Source organism: Zeus faber (assembly GCF_960531495.2).
Source record: "Zeus faber genome assembly, chromosome: 6".
Lineage (NCBI taxonomy): Eukaryota > Metazoa > Chordata > Actinopteri > Zeiformes > Zeidae > Zeus > Zeus faber.
Window position 1 is genome coordinate 24,819,409 of NC_137201.1, and position 19,144 is coordinate 24,838,552.

General features: G+C 43.8%; 1 long non-coding RNA gene across 1 annotated transcript in view; it reads right to left on the reverse strand.

The window, feature by feature from the left end:
- Nucleotides 1-19,144, reverse strand: part of LOC307231687 — an 87,284-nt gene that overhangs the window by 6,650 nt on the left and 61,490 nt on the right. The window contains exon 4 of the long non-coding RNA XR_013844208.1: nt 15,961-16,032. This is a non-coding gene — a long non-coding RNA (uncharacterized lncRNA). The remainder of the gene's footprint in view (nt 1-15,960; nt 16,033-19,144) is intronic.

Genomic DNA, 19,144 nt, shown 5'->3' on the forward strand with positions numbered 1-19,144 from the left:
AAGGCATTTGTGTGTCTGTCTGTCTGTCTGTCTGTCTGTCTGTCTGTCTGTCTGTCTGTCTGTGCGTGCGTGCGTGTAAAAGAGGCTGCTTCAGCTCTGGGGGGAGTAATTTAAGACGCTCTCAACGTCGGGACAGAAAATGTGGAAGACGTTTCACACTTGACAGGAAGCGCTCCGCCATGAAAAACACGGGTGGGCCTGGAACTTTAATGGGTCGACGGATTTATGACAATTCACGTACAAAAGGGGGAAAGAAACGGAGAAACAGCAACTTTGAGGTGATTGAATGCCTTGAACTTTAACATTACCTTTTACAACCGACAGGTAGCGAATACGTTTGTTTACCGTATTGACCCCAATATAAGACAGCCCTGATTATACGACGATCCCCCTTTTTCAAGACTCATTTTGGAAGAAAAAAATAATTTTTGAAGACCAAATGTTGTTTTTATAAAGAAAACCATTTCGTGTGAAAATGATAACACGGCACACAGTCGTACAGAGTGTGTGAAGATTGATGAGCGTAATGCGGAAGCAAATTTCACAAGCGCGAGTTGCACCCGCAGGCCGTCAGCGACTTGCTCAGTTTGTCTCAAGCTGATTGGCTTCTAATTCGGTCACACTGTGGCGAGCGCAAATGAGTCGGACACACAGGAGCCAGAAGACACGCCCCCGCTTCTTTCAAATCAGCCGCGTGGGAAAATTACGGGTGGGAAACTACGACAGCAATGGAGGGCGAGTGGTGGATCGGACGAGGACGTTGTGACGGCGTTGTTCCACAGTTGTTTGGTACTTAACTGTACTGTATGTGTGTGGAAACATATTGAAACACTACGAATGCGAAAGGTTAAGCATTTATTATTCACCATATACTGACATTTAGAAGTCAGGGGAAAAAAACGGATGGACAGACAGACAGACAGACAGACAGATCACATTAAAATAGGCAAGAAGAAGAAGAAGAAGAAGAAGAAGAGAAATATAAAAAATAAAATGTGCAATAAGGAAGAAACCTGACCTGGAAAATCAACAAGATACAGTAAAGGATGAACTTTTAGATAGAAATATAGAGAATGTACAGTAAATAATAAATTAACCTTATAAAGATAAGCAGTAAAAACAGTGAATTGACCGTTACAATAACCAACTGATAGAATCTAAGTGTCAACCTATAATGAACAAAAACAATCAAATGAGCCGACATTGCAAGTATGCCAAACCAGTAAAGAGCCACAAAATAAAACTAACAGACCTTCAGTCCATTCCACTGCACCGCGCGGCAGAGAACAGCTTCGTTTGCTGGAGTTTGAGTAGGAGTGTGTCTGCGTGTGGGAGGCGCAGTCTGGGAGCGGTTCTGTCGAACCCGTCCCAACACCTCCGCTCAGACGATCTATAAAGTGCATATTAAGGATGAAAACGGGAGACGTGCGTGTAAAGCTTTGTGTGGCCTCCACTGGTTCTGCCAGAACAGAGACAGCAGATACACTTCTCCGAGGGCTGGACATATTCATTTATTCACGCTCCGCGGGTTGATTCCTATTTGTTCTCGAGGTTTCATCTGGAACATGAATATTTTTGGATATTATAGCCGGACATTATAGGTCCCAATTGCAAAATTGTTCATAATGTGCAAATGCTTTTACATTTGGGAACTGAAGAGAATATCATCATTATAATCATTTCCAACTTTCCTTCATATCGGACATCAGCTCTCATGTTCTTCATGACAGGAAAAAACAACTTAAATAGACGAGTGATGTGTTCAAGACTAGAGATATTCGGTATATTTTTTTAATATATATCTGACTTCTGATTTCTGTTTTTTTTTTTTTTTTGACAAATTGTATCTATTGCATTTTTTAGATCATTTTTTATTACATTTAATTGTTATTTAATTTAATTTTTTCGGGCTTTTAATATTTTTTTATGTTAATCATCTGTAGTGAACTGCACAAAACCGCAAATTACTCGTATACTGTATATAAATGTAGCCAACAAAAAAAATTAAAAACAAACAAAAAAAAATTCCAGTTGTAATAATAAGAAGAAGAAGAAATTTCAGCAATTACGATAGGTTTCCCTGCTTGGCATTGTAACAGTAACCCTAAACCTTTATTTGTCTGACACCTTTCATACACGGCATGTGTGTTTGCCATTGAGAACGGCCATCAGAGAGTGACACAAGTGGTAAAAGCAAAGCGACCAAAGCAAAATGCATTTACAAAATAATAAAGAATAATTAAAAGGATGAAATTAAATTAAAAAGGGGGTAAGAATAGACGTTCCTCAGCATATTATTAATCTTCTTAATCAAATGAATCTTCCAACTCTTTCTTTCTCATCTACTTCCCGAAAACGCCCACACGCCCACACGCCCACACACACACACACGCCCACACGCCCACACGCCCACACACACACACACACACACACACACACACACACACACACACACACACACACACACACACACACACACAGCTTTCTTACAATGCTGGCCAAATATCCCTCCCTTAAAATAAAAAACTAAAATCGTTGCTTACACAACGTCAATTTCCAGATCACACACAGTGATCCTCAACCAGGGCACCTGAAGAACCGAAAAGGAGGAAATAAACGTTCACCGTGGCTTTCTCACACTGTTGGAATGTGAGTCCTTCAAAGCCTGCGTGCGACTGGCTCCTAGTTCACCGAAAGCTAAATGATGCTCCGAGAAGTTTGTGGGAGCCATGACAGGGTTTTCCAACGGTCATGATGATTATTATCATGAGTCAATACCACATACAATTTTATATTGTATTATACATCATTGATAGATGTTTACAAGTCTGCGCCACTAAACAAGGTGCCGAATGAAGCATCAATAAAGAGCTGTCACATGTTTTTCTCTTTTATTAGGCAGAAATAATAATAACTCCTGGTAAAATGGTTTTGCCCTTGCATGTGGGATAGACCAGTCTCATTGCAAATACGATTTTTTTTTTTGTTTTCATCATAATAGCTCCTCCCTACAGACATCCGCAACCTCACTCCCAACAGCAAACGGCTGGCAGCATGGAGCACCCAAGCACATGACTTGATTATGGACATCACAGGATCATCAATTGACTTTAATTGCGGCTTTTGAAAGCTTCGGGGAAGAGCATAACCATCGCACGGGAACTTATTCTATATTGTGGCTTATTGTGTGACTGTGTGTAGGTCTGTCAAACTGTCAGGGGTAATGATCTGTGGGCTACCCACAGGCAGATGGAATGGAATGGAACACGCGCACGCACACACACACACACACACACACGATCCTCTCCAAGTATCACTTCTCTACAAAGCCCCAACACCATAGCTCCCATTTTTTTCCAGCCGCTCTCTCTCTTGATGACAGCCATCGTCAAACAACAAAGCTGCCCTGCGCGCTGCACCGTACGCCAGGAACACCTGAGACGGCAACAAACAAAAAAAATGGCTCTGAGATGCGGGCAAGTCGGGGAAATTCCCCGCATCCTCTTCAGTGTGAGACGGGTCAAAATGTGCACCTAATCATTCCAATGAGATGCAACCGCGGCCCCCGGGAGCCGCGCTCATCTGGTCCTTATCAGGACGGTTCTGCCAGGAAACATTTCACACAACACCTGCTGCTGCACACGGGTCCAGTGGGAACAAGACAGACCAGAGACATGTCCTGGGATCATTCCAGTAACTTATGTTGGATGATACGCTACACTACAGGGTCACTGGCATCCATTTCTGAGCAATATGTCAATTCCCTGGGAATTTCAGAGTAAGATAATAACATAATGAATGCCCCCTTTTTTAGAAGTTGTGCTCCGAAATAAATTAAGTCTGGTATCCGTAAAAGGACAAACCAAACATAAGGACAAAGAGTTTGTTGTCCTTTGCAACTTTCATTAAAGGGGTACTCTCATTAAAATCTAAGAGGAGAAGATCAATACCAATCTCATCCCTGTGTGGCCAGTAAAGAGAGCCATGGGCCGCATGCTAACTATGTTAGCTCAAAGACTGGCTGCAGAGGGAAGCGGCTAGCCTAGCTCCCGTGAAATTAGTGAAATGCACCTCCAGCATCTCACAAGGTGAGTTATTAACATGATAAATTGCGTGTCTTTATGACGAGTAGTTGTTTTAAATGCATCTACACTCACAACTTAGCTATCTAACCATCCGCTGTGAGAAGAAATGATCAGCTGCTTCAAGGGAGTTGGGGGTTGCCAGGTGTGAAATGCAATGCCTCACTCCAGAACATTACTGTCAGCAAAACCCGGCTGACTGAACTGGCAACCCCGCAGCACCAACGCGAGTTGGACAGGTGGCACACAGCTGATAATGAAGGAAGTCATTCATTATCCATTTGAGACGGTCGGAAGATGTTCTTTATTGCTAATGGACATTTATGCTGTTACACATGTATGTAGTTATGCAGTTATGTAGTATGTTCGAGTAGGTTACATCTAATATCCAGTACTTTAGAAAAAAGGATGAAAGACAAAATGTTTTTTTTTTTAATACTTACACACTTCCTAATACCCCATCACCCAATCTGCCTAAAGCTGGGCCCACATTACGTGATTCGCGAACGACAACGACAAGATTGAGCGGATTTCCATTCACGCACATTAAGCGTCCGACATTTTCAGGCTCTCTTCTGCGCACGGACAAAACAACTGCGGCCTTTGAGGAGAACGAATCTCAAGACGGGGAACCGACGAGCAGAGTTTTGTGGCACTCCCGCACCGCGAGCATCTTCCCGCAGGAACGTCGCATGGACACGGAGGCCGTGCCGCTCGCCACTGAGGTTGTTCGTGCGGCGAAGCTGCAGCAACTTAATTCTCAGCACCTCCATTCGCATTTACTTACTATGTCAGTCATGAAAACTCTGTAATTACCAAAACCCCAAATCTTGCGAAAATATATCAAATCTCACACGCATAAGTAAATAAATAAACCCCAGTCAGATGGTGCGAGAGCTTAGCTTGTGAAACGTGTGGAAAAAAACAACAGGACAACAGAATTAATCACGACACTGCCCTCTGTGAGAGAAGAACTCTAGTATCACCTTAGTGTGTGTGTGTGTGTGTGAGAGGTCGGAAAACACCTGGTAAAAAGAACAACAGAACACATTTCTTGTGCACTTCTAAACCAAAGAAATAAAAAGTAAATTCAGAGACCGGTCCTCACCACACACACACACACACACACACACACACACACACACACACACACACACACACACACACACACACACACACACACACACACACACACACACACACACACACACACACACACACACACACACACACACACACACAGTCTCGCTCAAAACAAACATGTTTGATCGACTCTTGACCTGGGCGATTGGAATCGTACCGGGACAGATTTGAGTCCACAGCTACAACATCCTGGACTACCACGACTCCGCTCGCTCTCAAATCATTGCCAGATCGTCCTTGGAAATCACGTAATGTGGGCCCTAGCTTATTGCATTTCCCAGTAAAACGTCGAGAAGACATCAGTGACCGTGTTGGAGGTTAGAGGAGCATGAGGATGTCAGTGAGTGTTTAGCAACCAGTACATTTCATCCAGGCTGAAGGCAGAGAGGTGGAGTCCTCCCTTTAAAAGGGTTTCTTCCTTGCTAAACTGATTCTGGCGGGGGGCAGCCTGTCTGACCGCCCCCACCGGTTAGATGGGGGCAGTGTGGAGATAATGGTGTAAGCGGAGCGTGTGCGTGCAGGGGTGTGTCGGCTTTTGTTTGAAATGGTGAAAAAGCAAACAATGGATGTGAGTGAAGGAGGCGGGAGCAAAGTGAAGCAATATCACTATTACGATTAATGAAGTGTGCTCTGCGATGCCTTTGTGTTTTCTCCATCCGTGAATCAGATTCAACGCACTCCCAATAGGTTCTAATGACCTTTTTAATTTGGTTACAATCCAGTTCTTGGATGTGAAACCGCCTCCTGCGGTGTTTTTGTCGGCTGGCCATCCTGTCAACTTCTTCAGGACCTCCAGGGGATAAATAAAGTGTTCTCATCTTTTCTTCCCAAGAGTCAACCGTGGCCCTCCTCCCCCCGAACGGGTGTAGACCCTGGTCAACGAAGAACGATTCACCAAAGCAATGAAATGTAACCTGATCCGAAGAGGTTACACACACACACACAGACACACACAGACACACACACACAGACACACACACACACACACACACACACAGTTTTGCTGGGAAAACGTTTCGAACAATAAAAGTCGTAGTTCGTGTTTAAGAACAGTCACTTGGACGTTCTTCCAGCTTCTGCTCCAGTACGTTCTCCCTCTTCTTGGCTGGTTTGCCACGTTGGAAGCCACATGAACCCAAAACGATTCCAGTAACAGTGGAAGCTGCAGCGGCGCACGGTAGACGGAAAACAAACAAAAAAAAAACATATCTCCTGACATTTTGAACGATCCAATACATTCCGTGTTTATCTGATGATCTGCTTGTGACGTTCAGGATCCGTCTGAACGTCGCTCCTTCCTGCTTGGCCGTCTGGGATCTGAACTCAAAAACTGAAGATAACGGGTAGCCTTGTCAAACGATGATTTATGGGCAGCAATACCGGGGGATAACAACCCTGGAGCGCCGCACACTGCGTTTCACCCTGTTTTAGTTAGCTGAGTGGACATTCAGTGGACATTATTAACACCAGGTAAGGGGCAGGTGATGGAGCGTGGGAACGGACCACAGCATGAGTAAGAGCACGGATGTCAAGTGACGACGGAGGGAGCATAAGTGAATACATTCCCTTATGCTTATGCTATGATGCTTATGCTCACTAAAGAAGGGAATGAGCCAGTGTCCAGTGAAACAGAAAGAGATGGAAAGACTTAAAGCCATTTTCTCGTTCTTTGCAGTTACCCAAGAGGCAACGCGAGGAGGACGGACGCTTACTTCCCACCCAGAGCACGTCGCCTCGGAGTCAATGACGGGGAGAAGGAGCTCACTGGGCTCGGAGCACAAGAGAGAACTCAACTCTGACAGCGTCTGAGAGCCCGGGCACAAAGACACGGTGGGTGCAATTCTGGTTCCGCAGCTGTGGCCGAGGGCCTGGAAGATAAGGCGGCCATGACAGTGGGAGACAGGAGTGGGGAGTTGATGTTACAGGGAAGAGGGAACTGCAGTTGATTTACTGCAGGCAGGCACATGGCCAGAGCAGTGCAGTTATTCATTGGCCCAGGAGGACGAGATGGATATCTGGCAACAGTACTTAAGGACATTGAGGACAAAACTTGGTTCCTTCAAGGTTAATCATCCCATTAAGTATCATTAGTAGGCAGTGGAAGAGTGAGACGATATTGGCCGTCTTTATATGTCAGACAGTTTTTATGTTATACCCTTCGCAGACAGCGCATTTAATCATTTCTTTCCAGGGTTTTATTGACTGGTTCGGATTTTTGGCTACGTCCACGTTAACGTACGAGACTAGAAACGGGAAGTTGCATTATTTCCCCACCTGAAAGGGGAGGCAAACCTACAGTAGACAACCGTTAGGCTTCGGATGTACTGGGAAAATTGCAAAAGGCGGTAATAAATAAAACGTGAAATTAACTGTTAAGACATGGGAAAAGGAGATTTCCCATGTTTTTGAAGGCTCAAAACGTTCATCCCACTGGACTGAGTGAGAAGCTGCAGCTGAGAAGCCCATTTCTGAAAAGTATAGTATATTTGTGTGATGAACCGGGTTGAAAAATAGCAAAACTATGCTTTCGGTCAGACTTCAGTGAATCATTTAACAGGTCAAGTAAGTAAATATAAATACTAGCCTCTCTGATATTGTTTTTGGAACAGCTCCCCGATGAGACATGAGTGATGGAAATTGATGGAAGCAATTTGTCCTTGTCCACAGGTATTGAGTGAAGTGTCCAGAGCCAGAAGGATTACATTTGAGGTCTTACTGCACAGCGAGTGGAAAACACATCTAGCCACGTCCAGTATGTAGGAGCCAGAGCTGCTAAGGTAAAAAGAACGAGAAGTGTATCATGGTTAGTACTGGACAATAGGGAAGACTTTATCATGATTATCATAAGGAATTAGATGCCATATCTGCTTCTTTTACAAATGTCTTAATTTCATCACAATACCAACGCAATATGATTGAAAATACACATGACAACTTATATTTATTATTTACAGTATATATCGCCTATACCACTTCCTCCAAAAGAATGCCAAGGTAGAAACTGAAAACTTTGAACCGATTTAGGATAGACTACTTACATGTAACGCTCATAAGCGCTACACACATTAAGTGGACAACACTAGACAACACTACAGTGCCAAGACAAAGGCAGCATTAGATACACGGTGGTGAGAATAAAGACAACAGTAAATGAATTTCAGGGTGAGTAACATGTTGAAATGGTGAGCAACCAATATCCTTTCCTTCCTCACCAGAGGAAATCCAACCTAAGCTCACTCTTCGGAAGACAGACAGAAAGGTGGGAGAAATACCCAGTTGAGCCAACCCAAATCTGCTGCCGGCACCAAGCACTTAAAGTATTTGATGATTTCTTGATTGATGCTGAGCGTTAAACCGATATTTAATTCTCCACCACAGACTCAGATCATTAGCTTATTGGCAAACCATAAACCTTATGAGGCATAATGTTTTTATCTATTGGAAAGACCTTGGGCAGACAATGTAGGTGCGTTCACATCATATATCACATGACAAAGCACGTGACTTTAGCAAAAGTATTGGAAATCCCCCATAAGTCCAATAACGTATCGTGATCTAGCGTTTGCCCGTCTACAGCAATGTAACCACAGATACGTCCTCATTTCTAATCAAGAAACATTGATTCATTCCATTATTGACATCAGCTGATGTGACAGTAATTTATTCCAGTCACTCCTGAAATCCATGGCGATGGAGGAATTGCATTCATTTCAGCCGCAGGTCAAGCACCTTCCAAACGATTTCACATTGGCCAGCTAAAAATGTGCACGCTGCTTGCCAAGGGTTCATCCATATTGATGAACTACAAGAGGGAGTACGTTAAATGGACTGCATCAAGTCTGATGTACTCTCCTAAGTGGCAAATTTCTGTGTGTGTGTGTGTGTGTGTGTGTGTGTGTGTGTGTGTGTGTGTGTGTGTGTGGTACAAACTACACTTGTAGCAGTAGCTGGCTGGTGCTTTTGTGTCTGAGTGCATATTTCCATCTGGGTTGCAAACTGAATAAACTGGCGGTATTCAATGAGCATTGCAATCGTTAACAACAAGTGGACCTAAGCACACACAGCAGTATTAACTAAGGGAGATGGGGAAGATGCAGATTTGTGCTAAGGACAGAGTGGGTATTTTAGAGCTGTGGGAAAGGTACAGTGTGTGCACATTGTTCTTTGTTGTTTTTTTTTTTTTTTTCTTTTTTTTGGGCCATTTGGCAGTATTGTTGAGTAACTTAATTCTCAGGGGTAAGATGATAGTACTGAAGGCTACTCACTGTCTGGGAGCCCAAATTGCAGGACTGTTCATACAGTTTCTGAGGTTGAAAAAACTCTGGGTTGCCTTATTTCACGGTTTGTGTGTTAGTAGGCCCATAAAAACCAAAATGTATGCGCATAAGCACCGAAAAAGTGAGTTTTTCATTATAGGCCTTTTTTTAAGATAATACAAACTGATAGCTGTACATCATAAAAGCAAAAAAAAAAAAAAAAAAAAGGATTTCCATATGCAAGCAAAACTTATTTATGATTCTCTTCATAATTGCGGATATAATGGTTTGCATGGAAAAATGAATGACTATTAGATCGATAACCCTACAAATGCTACAGGACAAGTATTGTGTTTATTATCTGAACTGACAGTTTGAAAGCTTGCAGTTGATTCTGGGGTCATTGTCTGCCCTGGGAAAACAATGTAAAGGTTTTGTTTTTTTTTTCCAAAGACTTTTAGCGCTGGTATTGACAGACTGCAATGAGCAATGTGACGACTAAAGAAGCTCATTACAGCAGACGCTCAGCTCCCTCCGTTGGTTTAGTTTGAGATAACGCACGGAACCTCCGGTGTCAAAGTGTCAAGACCCTGTTTCTTTGTCTCCCGCAGCGAGGTTCAGTCATCAGGCGGAGGTAATAATAATATTTTTTGGCACTGAGGCAAATATTTCTCATAAAGCGGAGGTCTGCTTTCGCAACTCGACACCTTGAGCGGTTCTGAAAAAGGTCCGTCCGATGAGGACCACGTCGAGACGTACATTTCTTTAAAAATTATATTCCCGTAGCTCAAAGACCCCATGCTGTTTCTGAACCTGGAACCAATAAAATACACTTTGAGGGGGGTCACCCACCTAATGTAATGCCAGATGGCGTGCCATACTACTTACAGTAAATCCAGAAATCTAAAGACCTCACTGCGTCTCTCTTTACATTCTCCTCTTTCAGAATCAGAATCATCTTTAGTGCCAAGTAAGTTCACACAAAAAAGGAATTTGTCTCGGGTGTTTGGTGCATAACAATAGCAATAAACACAAGGGTAGTAAGTAAGTAAGAGATTAAAACGCATATGAAAAAGACCAATAAGAAGAGAAAATGGTAAAATGTCTGTTTTTAAAATAAAGAGTAAATTTGCTTTATTATACATTATCTATTATTATATGCTTTATTTATTAGATATTGGGTGTTTATCCTTGCCTTCTAATTGACAGCAGGGTTTAACACGAAGAAAAATTCTCTTTTTTTTGTTTTAATTTTTTCCATAATTAGTTTTATTTATTTATTTTTGTTTTAATCGTGTTGCATGAGCAGCCTGATGTGGGGGTGGGAAGTGGCAGAAACAGAAACATACCGTCGTGTGCTCACAGAATAAATACATCTTTAAAAAGAAACAATATTCCTTTTAAATAAAAGTGTTCCAACATTCCAACATTCAACCAGCTTTTTAAATGTGCACTAATTTCTAACCCTAACCCTCTAAATTAATTTCAAATGTTATTTTTCCAAAATCTTTTTCCAATTTCCACTTATACTAACACTATACAGATATTAGTGGTATTTTTATTTTCTCTTACTCCTGCAAAAAAACTTGAAGTTGAATACAACAACTTCCATTCTTGTCTATGTTTGTGTTTAGTTGTTGTTACATGTCCTCCCCAAGTGACTCATAGCTCCCGTTTCCCTCACTTTCCCAAATGTTTGCACACAATCCACTCGTTCATTTGTCACACATCCCTCTGTGACCGTCTTGTTTTGCTGCATTGTTCAATAAAACATGGACGAAAATGTTGTGCGGATAAAGAGAGAGAAAGGGAAGAATAGCAAAACAAGCAAACAGAGCATACCAGAGCAGAGTTAGGTTTCGTGTGACAGTGGCCTGGTAAGGAGCCAGCGGGTCCCAGGGGGGAGAAGCCAGCTCTGCCCCCGCAGGCCATCAGACATAAGCACACACTGGAGAGGATGCGCGCGCACACACAGGCACACAGGCACACACACACACACACACACACACACACACACACACACACACACACACACACACACACACACACACACACACACACACACACACACACACACACACACACACACACACACACAAACACACACACACACAAAATCAACGACGTGCAAACAAACACAGACTCGTACATCAATAAAGACATTCCTGAGAACAGCATGAGGAATGAAATCTTATCACATTTTGAAATGTGCACCATTTTTAAGGAATGTCAGAGGTGTCGTGAGCTGTCGTTCAGCATTAACTCCCAGAACTGTTTTCGCTACACTCCCCACAAACACACTTTTCAGAGTCAGTCAGTACCTGCCTCATCAATCTCCCCTGACAACAACAAGTAAACATTGTGTTCAATTTTCTCCTATCCATACAATACGCTCTTTCACACATTCTTTCAACTCCCCCTCATCTTTCTTGCTCCACTGACCTTCCCACTTTAAAGTGGAAACATGGAACATGGGGTTTCCTCCTTGTAACATCGGTAAAAAACATGCAGAACATCGTCGTCTGACCAGCGATGGACACTTGTAATTGGTCCCCGGGCGTGTCGCTGTACGCTGCCCACTGCTCCTGGCTGCCCACAAAGGACAAGCCAGGATGGGATAAAAGCAGAGAGCACCACCGGCATCACCGGCCACCATTTGGAGCGCGTGTGTGCGTGTTGGTCGCCGTCGCCGCAGTGAGTGCATGTGTTGTGGCGTGTGTGGCGTGTGATAAATAAAGAATCTTCTCCTTAAAAGCTCAATCCGCGACATTGGACATTTTGCTGCAAATCTGCGACCCCTAAAGGAAGCCATAGGAACTGCACCAACTTGCCAAACTTGACACTCCTGGGCTTCTCGGCCTTAGTAGCAGAGCGGTCTTGCAAGGCCTGTTGTTTGGAAACGGAGGGTTCATTCATGGTTAAGCTCATCCATGGTTGAGCAAACTCAAATGAAACCAGTTCCGGGGTAGTTTTTGGGGCATTTCCCTGAAAACAGAGAGTTGGGGGCAGACTGCCTGTTTGGAGAGCTTGAATCTCAGCAGCCATCGAGGTCAGAGTGGACTGACTGGCATCGATCAACCGCTCAAAACCCCAGCGCCATTGTCATGGACAATTTCTGCAATGAGAAAATTAAATATTACGTATTGTGCCTTTAAAAATAGCAGATAATTAGAGGCTCCCTGTAACTGCTTGTGCTAAGTGCACAGAATGCTGTAGCAGGTTTATGAACCTGGACTGACAACTTTTCCAGCTGCTGGCAGCGTGATACAGATATGACAGTGGTGATTGCACTAGCTAATCATATATTAATGATTATCGAATATGGGGAAGGGAAATTCGATTGCACAACACCCTGAGGTAAACAATGGACAATAAATGTACGTGTATACCGATTCATATTCTACAGTCATCATGTGCAAGGAGCCTCTAGACTCCTGAATGAAACTCTTGACCTGGTTTGTTTGAGGACTGATAGTCTGGGTCTTCACTATTCTATGCAGAAGGGACATATGATGATGACTAACAAACTACTGACTATGACTAATAGAAAGACCGTGGTCTTTTTTGTTTTACTTTAATTTGTGCGAGGACAAATCCTCCTCCTTTTCCCAGGCTGCTGTGAGACCCTGTTTCTGACAAAGGTCATGGGGGAATAACTCAGACTTTCACCACTAATGATTTAACCAAGGGCTTTTCTCAGAGCAGAACGGCAAAGCTGAGGAGGTATTTTGGATTCCAGTCTGGGGATCCACAGCCCAAAGTATGTGAGGCAAACTCTGTAGAGTTTGACTCCTGGTGAAGTCAGTGTCTGCAGCGTAATTGGCCCCTGTAGGTATTACGAAGCCAAGAAGAATCAACGATGTCCATTTCCAATTCCTGTCAAAGGATAATTATTTGTGCGTCGTGCGTAAATGGGGAATCCTTCAAATAACAATAAAAATAATAAATGGTAAATTCAAAGTTAAACCTGCTTTGTTAGACAGCCATGACTAAAGATGAATGACAGCAAACTAGATGGTTTTTGGTTCAAATGAGGGAATTAACTTTAATTATTGTGGTTTGGTGGCAGGCCAAATGCCTATTTTGTGGAAAACCAGACTGTCCGTGAACGGTCAGGGAGTTTCCTTCAAGCTACTCCATGTCTCCTACTGGTGCTTTGCTGTGAGATGGACGTGTGGGTTTGCTTGATTGCTAAACAGGTGGGAGAGGTGGGAAAGAAGCCCCAAATCACGTCATTAACATAAAAGAGAAAAGAGAACCCCTACTCTTTACTGCGGCCTGAAACCCAAATGTCTATGCGGAAGGCAGCGGGCGGCAGCTCAGCCGTCCTGCTTAAGCACAGGGGTGGTGGCGGCCGAGCTCCGCAGGTGGAGGGCGAGGACGGTGGGATGCAGAAAATACTGTTGGCAGCAGCATTTCGCTCTCAACTAGCATCTCCTCTGCTCCCCTCATCCAACAAAGCCCCAAACCATTTGCCTGGCTGCATGTGGGTGAAATTGAGCCTGACGGGCATAATTAAATAGAGATTTAAAAAAAACAAAAAAAACTACAAACAAAAACAAAAAAGGGAGAAGAGAAGAGAAGTGACGAGAGAAGAGAGAGAGAGAGCATCACAAGCTGCTGCAAACTTTGGGAGAGTTTTACGGGCAAGTAAAAGGGAGATTTTCTCCCAAGCCCTCGCTGAGTTCTGCAGGGTTTTCTTGGTGCTATTGCAGCTGTGGCGGATCTTTTCTCACACACACACACACACACACACACACACACACACACACACACACAGACACACACACACACACACACACACACACACACACACACACACACAAGGATGCACGTCCAACAGTTGTGTAACCCTCGACCTTAGCCGGTAAAATACATTCAACAACCGACTTCTCAAAACGGCCCAAGAATAACAAATTGAACAGCACTCACTTCCTCCATTGCAAATATTTTACAAGGAGGTGGATCAACCACCCACCCACACACACACACACACACACACACACACACACACACACACACACACACACACACACACACACACACACACACACACACACACACACACACACACACACACACACACACTAGACAATGTGTCTGTAGATGGGAGAAAACCAAACAAGATTGGTATGTGCTGGTCTGGAAACAGCCCTGTCAAACAGGAGGTCTCATGTCAGAGAGAGAGACAGAGAGAGAGAGAGAGATAGAGAGAAAGAGTGAGTGACAGAGAGAAAGAGAGCCAACATTTTGGTCAGGTACGGTTCTTTGTTCAGTTTCGGGAGAGAGCGAGAGAATGAGTTATGGCTTGAACAAACGGCAGTGGTGTTTGTGTGTGTGTGTGCGTGCGTGTGTGTGTGTTTGAATAAGTGACCTTGGACGTCTAAAGAGCAAAAACAAACATGGAACACTGAGCAAATAACGAGAATATACTGTCGTTTTCTTCTATCGGGCTGTCGAAAGTTTGAAGATGCAGAGCGTGGGCCGTCAAATTAACACACACACACACACACACACACACACACACACACACACACACACACACACACACACACACACACACACACACACACACACACACACACACACACACACACACACACTTTCCTGAACTGATATCAAAGTGAGGTCCAAGTAAATACATCTGGTAAGTGAGGACCCATTTTCCTGGTGGACTTCTAAACCAAAGAAATAAAAAGTAAATTCAGAGATCGGTCCTCATGAGTATAGTAACACACACCCCCCCCCCTCCCCCACACACACACACACACACCAAGGACGACAAGAGATTGGCCAGAGCCGGAGAGACTAAACAACCCAGACGCTCTTTCCACAGCTGGTACAGAGACCTGGTGAACACTGAGATGATCAGAAATGTCATCAACCCAGAAGGTAAAAAGTAACTCATTACACATCTCTGTGATCGCGACAGAAAACTGAAGAACATCGGGAGGGTCAAATATGTGGATTAATTGCTTTACACCTACATTGTATGAGGTCCGAGTCCCCATAGTAATTAATTAATTGCTATGAATTAATTAAACAATTACAATGGAATAAATAAATCAGCAATGAGTAAAATAAATTAAATAAATACATACATGGAAATCTAATTAGTAAATTAACTCTCAATGGCATTAACTAAGTCCTCAATGGCAATTTAATCAATAAATACGTAAATAAATAAACCCCAGTCAGATGGTGCGAGAGCTTAGCTTGTAAAACATAGAAAAAAACAACAGGACAACAGAATTAATCACGACACTGCCCTCTGTGAGAGAAGAACTCTAGTATCACCTTAGAAGGAAAGGTGAAACATGTTGAGAAGCGGCGCCGAGAACACACACACACACACACACACACACACACACACACACACACACACACACACACACACACACACACACACACACACACACACACACACACACACACACACACACACACACACACACACACACACAGTGACTACAACTCACAGTGTAGTGAATCAGGCGGCAGCAGCCATGGGCCCCGGTGTTGACTCCACGTGGTCCACCTGCTGCTGGAACCTGTAGAGAGAGCGAGAGAGAGACATATATGGGAGAAAGTACAGAGAGGGAGGGACAGAAGGGGAGAGAGGAGAGGGGTGTTTTGTTATTTTGCCCGAGGCAAAGCGGCTCCGGCGCTGCGGCTCCGTTTTCAAAGCGCGTCGTTGTTCTCGCACGCGGCTCTGGCGGCAGATATCACATTTAGCGGAACATGGAGCGACGGGGCGGGTTCGTCTTACCAACAGAGACACTGCTGTTGAATTTGCGACAGAGACACAACAAGGACGCAGCGTGACACGCTCTCTGCGCAAGCGACCCCGCATTTTTTCCAGTTGGCCTTGGTATCTGCTTTATTTTGAGATCGCTTCAGACGCTTCAAAATAAACAAAAATACGGCGAAGAAAATGGAATGGCGTAAAGTAAATAAAGTTCTAAATGAAGTCGTCCAAAGTAAGTCCTCAAAAACGTCAACACTGAATTGTGTAATACATTGTATCATATGGTTTTTAAACCCAAAAATGTTCAATGAACTACTAAACCATTACTACTACTACAGCTTTAACCTGTACCCAAAAAAATGCAAGAATGTATGAAGACACTCATGTGAAACACCCCCATGCGCTGCCCAAAAGCCTTTTGCTTTTGCGTGAGAGTCTCAAAGCTACGGTAACGCTGCACAAAGCAAGACAGGTTGTTGCGGCGGTCAAATGTAAAAATCTAACCATTTCTGATGCAGCAGGGAGGATTCTTGGGCAAAGGAAGGAAGGAAGTTCCTGTAGCTCCGGATTTGGATGAAAATTCCCCAATCTGTGAAGTTTGGCCATTAGAGCAATACGGTGGCACCTCGACTTACGACTGCATCTACTTACGACTAATCCAAGATACCAGCAGCGATAGTCGCGAAAATTTGTATCGACTTGCGACCGACTGCTCCAAGATACGACCGTGGAAATTTGCAGTTGGTGCGTCGGCGGCCAGTCGGCAGTCAGTCAGCAGCCAGTCAGCAGCCAGTCAGCGGGCGACCTACATGGTGTGTGCACGTCGTTCGTGGCTTATCGATATTTTTTTCATATTTACTGTGTTTGTGCTGTGTATTTTGTTTATTTTCACCCTTCATGATGACTCCTAAGAAGAAGGATGATGGGAAAAAGAAAAAGACAATGATTCCCAATTGAAACTAAGAAGGAAATCATAGAAAAATATGAGCGTGGTGTATATGGGGAAAAATTGCTTCGACATACGACTGTTCTTATAGAAGGAATTACAGTTGTAAGTCGAGGTACCACTGTATTTCATTAGCTAACGAGCTTTCACTACACTGAAGCCACTCATTTAGCTTGCAGCTTATGTGAGCTAAAGGTTTAAAGGTGCAGCACAACTCGTGCGCAAAACAGACAATGAGGGGTTTAAGATATTTATGATGTCACAATTTCTTTAAAAACATTTCTTTTTGCCTCTCTGGTCCCAGTACAGCTGTGCTCTCATACAGTATCAAGGTCATTTTTTCAGGGGTGCTGCATCATAATGACATCTCCGAGCAATTCTGTTGTTTGGCTGTAGGTAGGAACCTACTGAATATAAAAGTATTCGAGGGAGTATCTCAAATAGCATGATTAACTCCTCTGGATGGATTGGATTGGTGTGCCATGAAAGGCGCCTCCCTGGATTGTGCCCAGAGTTGGCTGTGACAAACTACCACTTCACCAGAAACACCGAGCAGGGAAAGTGGACGGATATAGAAAACGGATGGATGTACGCGTGGATATGAACCACGGTCGGTGCACTCCAAATTAAGTGTCCATTTATTCTGCAGGCATTGGAGATTCTCAGCTCATGGACGGACCTTCATTCTGCTTTCTCACTTTGGAAACCTATTTTATTTGCAGGTGAAAAATAACATAAAATAAACATGAAATTGCGCCCAGAGCGTTGCTATGCAACCATGGAAAACTCGGAAAAATTGATCCGCCAGCCACACGCGAGAATAACGCCGCTTCCCTGGCTTATGGATCCTATCTTTAAAAGAAGCTTTACATTAATATTCATTGAAGGCTGATGTTTGGGATAAAAATAGCCACAGTCGGCGCAGAATCCCTGGGGGTTTTTAATGAGCCTATTTATTTGCCTCGGAATGAAAACAAGATCTGTCAAGACAGGGAGAAAATCCTTGAAACTCCCGTGGTGTGTTGTTGAGCACCAGGGAGACCAGAGCGTGAAACCCTTTGCAACCTGCTTCCCGCTGGATGCGTGATGAAGGTCTACATCTTATCCTGTACCTTAACCCAAATTCCGCTGGCTCTGCACACAGCTCCGAGGGGCTTTTGTAAATTCACTCCCCGGCTTCCTCCCACTCCGCTGAAGTGCTTTTGAAGCAGTTCTGGCCTGGATTTTCGGAATTAGGTTGGTGGTGATACATCCAGCCTGAACGTGCTTTTCACTGTTGCTTCCCAATAGAAACTGCATCATGGATTTCCCCGCTTTTTATTTTATTTTATTTTTTATTACAATCCTTATGATTAGCCAGACATGAGCACACACATGGACGCGACGACAGCGCGGAGAGTCATTTGATGTGATGACGTCGTCAGTCATTCACAGATTGTGGGCGGCCGGCGTTGCTTCAAATCCTGACTATGGAGCTCTATAATCAGTCCAGGACCTATGAAGTCTGGAACATCTCCAGCGTAGCAGCACTTACTACGTCCGTTATCGGTAAGCCGCCGTCTGCTTGTTCAGCTCAGACGCTGTGGAGAGCAGAGGTGAACGTTAGAAAAGGTCTCCCCCGGACTTCCAGTTCACCGTCTGGATTCGGTAAATAGCCCAAAACCCAGACCGACAAACGAATGAGTGAATTGGGCTTGCTCTGTTCATGGGTGGAGCCGACAAGCAAACAATGGCAGGAACTTTACCTTCTGAGGCTGGAAAGTTAAGATGAGAATCTCCCCATTATCACAACATTTATTGGAGAGAGAGGGAGACAGATGGGCTTCAATTCAATGGGACGTTGTGAAGCTATAATTATATGGACCACATTGGACCTTCTATTGGAGAACATATGGTTTTAACTGTCATTTACCTGTTACTGATTTGGCTTTCACACTGTTTTCAGCAATAAACACTGATCTTGACTACG